This window comes from Scylla paramamosain, chromosome 12 (assembly GCF_035594125.1).
Source record: "Scylla paramamosain isolate STU-SP2022 chromosome 12, ASM3559412v1, whole genome shotgun sequence".
Lineage (NCBI taxonomy): Eukaryota > Metazoa > Arthropoda > Malacostraca > Decapoda > Portunidae > Scylla > Scylla paramamosain.
The window spans coordinates 9,582,427-9,589,993 of record NC_087162.1 but is presented as its reverse complement, the minus strand read 5'-3'; positions in this window follow the sequence as shown (position 1 = coordinate 9,589,993).

Sequence of the window (7,567 nt, the reverse complement as noted above, 5' to 3'; positions counted from 1 at the left end):
AGAACGACGATTGGAATGGAAGAAATGGAGAAGCAAAAGAAGAAACAGGAAAATGATGGAGGAACGACGAGAGAGGAAGAAGAGGAAAAGGAGGAGGAGGAGGAGGAAGAAGAAAAATGGAGACTACACAGCTCAGGAAGAGGAAAAAGAGAAAGAGAAGAACGATGATTGAAATGGAAGAAATTGAGAGAAGAGAGTAACAGGAAAATGATGGAGGAATCACGAAAGAGGAGGAAAACAAGAAGAAGAGTAAGAGGAGGAGTAAGAAGGGCAGGCCTACCTAGATGAGGAAGAGAAGGTAAGCCGGTGTGTCACTAAACCCAAGACACCAGGCCAGGAAATGAGGACGTCTTGAATATTGACACCAATGTTTATATAGAACCTCCATGTTCGGCTTGCACTCAAGGCCACGTGAGGTTGAACGGTTACATAAAACACACCGACTGAAGTTACTAATGACACTCATCCACCACCATCACCACCACCACCACCATTACCACTACTCGCTATCATGACGAACTAAAAGGACGAAGTGAAAGCAAAGTAAAGGTACGTACTCTGATCCTCGCCGCAGTAGGTTTAGCCTCGCCTGGTTACTCCAGTCAGTGAAATGTAATTCTGTGCTTTGGACAATATTTATGGAGTGAATAAATATTTCTTATCAAACTAATGGCTCGGAACGATAGGTTATATATTGATATGGGAAACAGATTCATCCATTGTAAACACATTCCCTTCCCTCCCGTACCTTCCTCCCTATCTCTCGCTCACCCTCCCTCCCTCTCCCAGCCAGGTTCCCCTCTGGTTCTCTCCCCTTCTCTCCACGTGTGTTTTCTCTTCCCATAAACTTCCATTTAACCCATTCAACTTTGCATTCTGCCTTTCATGCATTCTGCCTTACATTTATCATTGCTTATTTCATTTGCCTCCCGTGGCCTGTATTTTTATTTCAATTTTTCCTCTGCGTTATTATAAAATAAAAGTGCCGTAGTAGAATAAATGCAACTTTATTCGTCTCTGTTTTGCTTGAACTGATTTTCCTTTCTTTCCTCTTCCTCTTCCACGAAAGTACGCGTTTTCCCTCTCTTGTTTTCCTCCAGACACAAGCCTGTACCCCGGAAGAATCCCACGACAAAATTTCCCGTTCCATAAAAAGAACAACCAACACGAAAAATGTTACAACCTCCGTGAATGTTGTTTAAGGGAAAAGTAAAATAGAATACACATCCCATTGAGTATCTGCCCGGAGCTCAAATCCTCTTTGTTGGACCATCCCGCTTCTCTTCCTGAATTTTCCTCCCTGCAGAGACCTTATGCTTATCTCTGCGAGCGTCCTGCTTTTCTATTGTGTCCCTGAACCGCCTCACCCACCGCCACCACCATCTCCGCCGCCGCCACCGCCACCACCTCCGCCTCTTCCCACGCCACACCACCAGTCTGCAGCCTCGAGTGACCGGAAACCTTACCCTCCACAGGACAGGGGCAGGGTGTACTTTTCTTTGTCGGTAATATTTCGTGAACGTGTAAAGAAATTAAATACAAGTAAGGTCTAATGTGCATTGTTAAGAAAAGTGGAGCGTGGATAAAGGAAGTAAAAGCGACAGGACTAGAGGAGGAAAGGAAAGGGTATAGGAAGTGTAGGAAAGGAGAGAGCGAGGGAATTATGGAGGAGGAAAGGATGGAGAAGAGGACAGAAAGACGAGGGAAGGTGGGGATGGGGGACAGGACAGAAAAATGGCAAAAAAAAAAAAGCGAGAGAAGAAAGGAAAAGGAAAGGATGGAAAACAAATCAGAAGAACGGAAGGAAAAGAAAACAGAGAGAGAAGAAAGGAGAGATGGGGAGGAGGAACAAGACAGATGGACAAGAAAGAAGAGCGCGAAGAGAAAGAAATGGGGATGAAGAACAAAAGAAACTAACTCAAGAAAAGACAGAGGAAGGATAGGTAGGAAGAGCGAGAGAAGAAGAAATGGCTTGAGGACGGATGACAGGAGAAACTAATTCAAGAATGGACAGAGGAAGGAAAGATAACAAGAGTGAGAGAAAAAGAAATAAGTGAAGACGGATAACAGGAGGAACCAACTCAAGAAAGGACAGAGGAAGAATAGGTAAGAAGAGCGAGGGAAGAAGGAATAGGTGAGGCTGGATAACAGAAGGGACAAGCTCCGGCAGACTGCAACGTTAAGATGATTCCTGCAGCCTTCCCAAGGGGCGGCTCCCGACGCGCCCCGCCGCCTCCTCCCGCTCGCTAATAACACAACAATGGCGGTTGATCTGGCGCAACAAGCAGACAGGGACCAATCTCAACTTGGCAACTGGCTCTTTCTCTCTCTCTCTCTCTCTCTCTCTCTCTCTCTCTCTCTCTCTCTCTCTCTGGTGTACCTTGTCCCTCCCTCCTTTCCTCCCTTTCCTCCCGTAAAGTTTATCTCCTGCAGGTTTAATAAAGTAAACCAATTGGTTGCTTCAATAAGTCCGGTAATAAGGGAGTGTGACGTGTTGGCGGCTATCAAGTGCCCACCGCCACTGAGCCCGAGTGCAGGAGGCCGCGGCAAGGACCTCGACGGCACCATTAGCAGCTCTCTTCGGCTGTGCATTACATCACGGGGTTCTAGTAACGTGTGCCTGGCGTGGGTGGCGAGGGGCAAGTGTGAGAGGGTGAAGGGAGGATGCGATGGTATAATTAGGTTACAGGATGGTGCCTTGTTCACTTCCGGTACTGTCGTCTTCTCAAAACAAACTGGCAATTTTTTTTCTTTTTCTCGAGAGTCATTTGTTTTAGTGTCTTTGTTCGGTTCAGGAGTGTGTGTGTGTGTGTGTGTGTGTGTGTGTGTGTGTGTGTGTGTGTGTGTGTGTGTGTGTGTGTGTGTGTGTGTGTGTGTGTGTGTGTGTGTGTGTGTGTGTGTGTGTGTGTCTGTGTGTGTGTGTGTGTGTGTGTGTGTGTGTGTGTGTGCAGTAATGCTATATTTCTACAGAGGAGAGGTTATTGCGCGACGGTTTAGGAGACCTTAGTGCAAGGCTTTCTAAATTACGTCACACACACACACACACACACACACACACACACACACACACACACACACACACACACACACACACACACACACACACACACATACACACACACACACAAGCTCACTCACATAATATGCAGTTGTTAAAAAGAGAATATTGTGATAACGAAGGGAAATATTTAGATATCTGAGCGGTAATCTTAATTAAGCACTGCCATTTAAGGCATTATCTCATTACGGGAGATAAAGGGAAGTGATTTAATTACACGGCAAGGGAAGAAGCAGTATAAGGGTAATAGAGGATAAACGGGGAGATGAAGAAGGGTGGAAGAACGTGCCTTGAGGAGGAAAAAACTGCTCCATAGTTGGATGTACTCGTAAAGGCGGACGGCGGGAGGGAGGGCGGGAAGAGGGGCGGGATGAGGTGGTGGGAGGCGAGGGGCAATGAAGAGCTATTATGGCGGTAGTGGATAATGTCTCGAAAAACAGGGAAAGCGAGGGATACAAGAAGAAAGGGAGGGAGGAAGGGTAGGAAGGATCCTGTCTCGGTGGTGTGAATGAGCAGAGAAGGGAGAAAAAAGAAGGTCGACGGGAAGGGAAGAGTCGGCTAGGAGGGAGGGAGAGAGAGAGGGAGAGAGAGTGGTGCGTGGACCGGCTGGGGCAGAATGGGCCGCGCCTCGCTGCTAAGATGACACACGTAACCGTCATCTTGCAGCCTTTGATGTTTACTCCCGCTGGTGTCTGGCGTCGCTGTGTTTGTTTACAGTCGACTCCTGAGCCAGGCTGCAGCAACGGCAGGTGTCCCAAGGTGTCTCTAACGAGGTGGAAACCTAGTCTGATGCACCAGGAATATATTGCGAGGAAACAAACAGGAGGGAGAACGCGCACGATTCATCCCTACAATAACTGGATTTTTTCATATAGAACTGCAGCTCCTGTTTGTATGGCTTCCTGTAACTAGCAAGAGGATATCTTCTTTTCATTATTTTTCATACTGGAGTGCAGCCTTACCCTTGTTTGTACCTCCTGTAACAAAGAAATATAATTAGAAGCGATATTTCCACTTCATATTCAGTTTCTCATCTACAACATCTGGCTTCTTTTCAGATAAACCAGTAGAATTAATCTAATTGTATGATTCTCTAGAGCTAGTAAAGGTTATGTGCTTTCATATGTGTGGTAGTTTATTTTATTTTACTATTATTATATTTTTTAGGCCACCACCTGCAACAACCGCTGCTGGCAGATGATGCAGCGTCACGATTTTAACCAAGCTGGAACATTCTCACTGCTTTCGTCATGATTACTAGATTATGATGTACAGTGGTAGTGCTTGCGACCTGACTGCTTTGTGGGGTGATTGATGAAGTGTGTGTGTGTGTGTGTGTGTGTGTGTGTGTGTGTGTGTGTGTGTGTGTGTGTGTGTGTGAACTAGCGGCTGAGGTGCATGGCCTTTTATTCGCAGTCTCTCACACTTTGCTAGTCATTAAGGCCGTTGATTGCACGCGGCGCCGCCTGTTCTCACACATCGCCTCGCCCTAATAATGGTCCGCCTGTGGGCACGACCCGCTGAGTTGTGCCGTGGTCCTGGCCCCCCGCCGCCCGGCCCACAAAATCACAGAGGCACAGTGCTTGCGGCTCACACGTCATTACATTATCCACTTTTCCTCTCATTTCATAAAGGGAGTGATAGTATCTAAAACCACATTTGATATATTGAGAAGGACCACAAATACTGCAAAAACTACAACACCAATTTACTTTTTCTTCTGCATTTCAGAGAAAAATACTTGAAGCTTAAATGTATTGAAAAATTATATATATATATATATATATATATATATATATATATATATATATATATATATATATATATATATATATATATATATATATATATATATATTTTTTTTTTTTTTTTTTTTTTTTTTTGAAAAAGGAGGCCAATACATGACAAAAAATCCAACTCTTTTCGAAATATACTAAATATTATTACTTGGGCTGATACAAGAAAAAAAAGCCATTTTCGAAATATACAAGACATTAGTTGAGGTGCAACGTTTAACACTTGATGGAGACGAGCAAAAATTACTATTCTATTTATTATTTCGTGAGGTGGAGGCAGTGGTCAGTTCCCTATAGGCATCTTTGTCTCCAACACCGTCTCTCAATAAGGGCCAATTATCCCTATACAATGCGCGGCTCAGTAGGTTCGGATGAAGTTTTATTATCAGCGACGAGCAGGCGGCAGAGGATCCTATGGTAAATTTGGAATTAGTGCAGGATTACCGACCTGAAGAGGGAGAGACTGATCTTACTCGTGGTGTTCAATGTGTTTTAGGGAAGGCGTCGAGAGACTACTGTGCTTGTTAAGCTTAAGTTGTGTGCATGGGGAAAATATAAGTGTCTATTCACACGGACATTAAAGCGCTCTCATGAGGGACCTTAGGTCTAAAATTGTATGCTAGAAATCACTGTATAAAGAAAGAGCCAATAATCAACTTCAGTTATAAGAAAAATTGACCAAACTCAGAAAGGTACAGGAAAGATTAATAGAATTCAGTATAAGGAAGTCCCAAAGAAATCCTAGTTTGTATAGAAAGAAGAAAAGGTGTGTGTGTGTGTGTGTGTGTGTGTGTGTGTGTGTGTGTGTGTGTGTGTGTGTGTGTGTGTGTGTGTTTATGTGTGTGTGTGTGTGTGTGTGTGTGTGTGTGTGTGTGTGTGTGTGTGTGTGTGTGTGTTTGCGCGTGTATGTGTGTGTGTATTTGCGCGTGTATGTGTGTGCGTGTTTGCGCGCGCGCGCGTGTGCGTTGTGTGTGTGTGTGTGTGTGTGTGTGTGTGTGTGTGTGTGTGTGTGTGTGTGTGTGTGTGTGTGTGTGTGTGTGTGTGTGTGTTGTGTGTATGTGCGTGTGTGCTGTGTATGCGTTGTGTGTGTGTGTGTGTGTGTGTGTGTGTGTGTGTGTGTGTGTGTGTGTGTGTGTGTGTGTGTGTGTGTGTGTGTGTGTGTGTGTGTGTGTGTGTGTGTGTGTGTGTGTGTGTGTGTGTGTGTGTGTGTGTGTGTGTGTGTGTGTCGCAAATTTACAACTATGAAACGAGCTGAGGCACACTGAAGGGCGGAACCAAGGCGGCGTGTGTTCCTCCCTCCCTCAAGCACCGCAGCCCAGCCCAGCACGTTGCAGGACGGGACGGGACTCAAAACAGCTCATTTTCCGCCGTTACTAAAAACGAGCGCTTCCAAAAACTTATACATATTAATCACTCTAGGAAGGAGGACCCGTATATCAAATTTTCCGTGGTGCATTTTTTGTATCATGGAAAAAAGGTAGAAAAACGTTCATTATTCTTCGTAGAGGGCGATGGGCCAGAATAGCCTGGCGGGCGAGGGAGGGGACGCACTCATGGATGAATATATTATCAGTCCGCAGCAGCAACGAGGCGGAGCTGCGGCCCGGGCGGGGAGGGATCTCGAAGGAAGTGCAGTTACGAAGAGGAAAGAAAAAATGAAAAGATAAAGACAGGAAAAGAGAGTCTGATTTGGTATGGGAGAAAGTTTAGGAATGGCATAATGCAACAGCAATAAATGTAAGAAAAGGATCCTTGTAATAGGTGGAAATTAAAGCTGTAATGGTTGAGGAGAATATTAAACATGGATGATGGATATTGGAAAGGAGAGTACAATTAAGTATGGGAGAAAGCTTAGAAATGACATTAGGAAACACAGCAATAAGTGTTAGAAATGGATGCTTGTAATTGGTAGAGACTGAAAGAGTAAGGGCAGAGAAGGAAGTAAGACATGGTTGAAGTGTTTGGAAAAGATATCAGAGATGGCAAAAGAGAGAGTGATTAAATATGGGAGAAAGTTTAAAAATAACATTAGGAAGCATAACAACAGATACAAGAAAAAAAAATTCTAATAGGTAGAGACTAAAAAAAAGTAATGGCCAAAGAGAAAATGAGACAGGAAGGAAATGAATACACGAAACAACGAAAGAGGGAAAGGAGGAATGCTTGCAGTTGGTAGAGACAAAGTGTAAGGATGAAAGAGGAAACTGGACATGAAAAGAAAAAAAATTTATATATATATATATATATATATATATATATATATATATATATATATATATATATATATATATATATATATATATATATATATATATATATATATGAAAGATTCAAAAGTAGGAAACAAAACAAAAGAAGGGAATCATGGCAATAAAGTAAAAGACGAAGGGTTGAAGAAGAACTGAAGGTGAGTAAATCATCTGATGAAAAGATGAATCACAACAAGAGGAAGGAAAAAGCTTTAGTATAGAAGAATAAAAAACAGGCAACAGAACAAGAGCAGGAAGTAAAGTGAGAGAGGAAGAGTTGACAAGAAATCAAGTTCCGTAAGTCATTGAGGAAAGAAAGAATTATAACAAGAGCAGCAGGGCGCGTCTCATGTCTTGCTGCTCCTCCTCCTCCTCCTCCTCCTCCTCCTCCTCCTCCTCCTCCTCCTCCTCCTGGATCTCCCCTGATGGAGTTTCCCGGTCAGTTTCCCCCCAGATTACAGCCT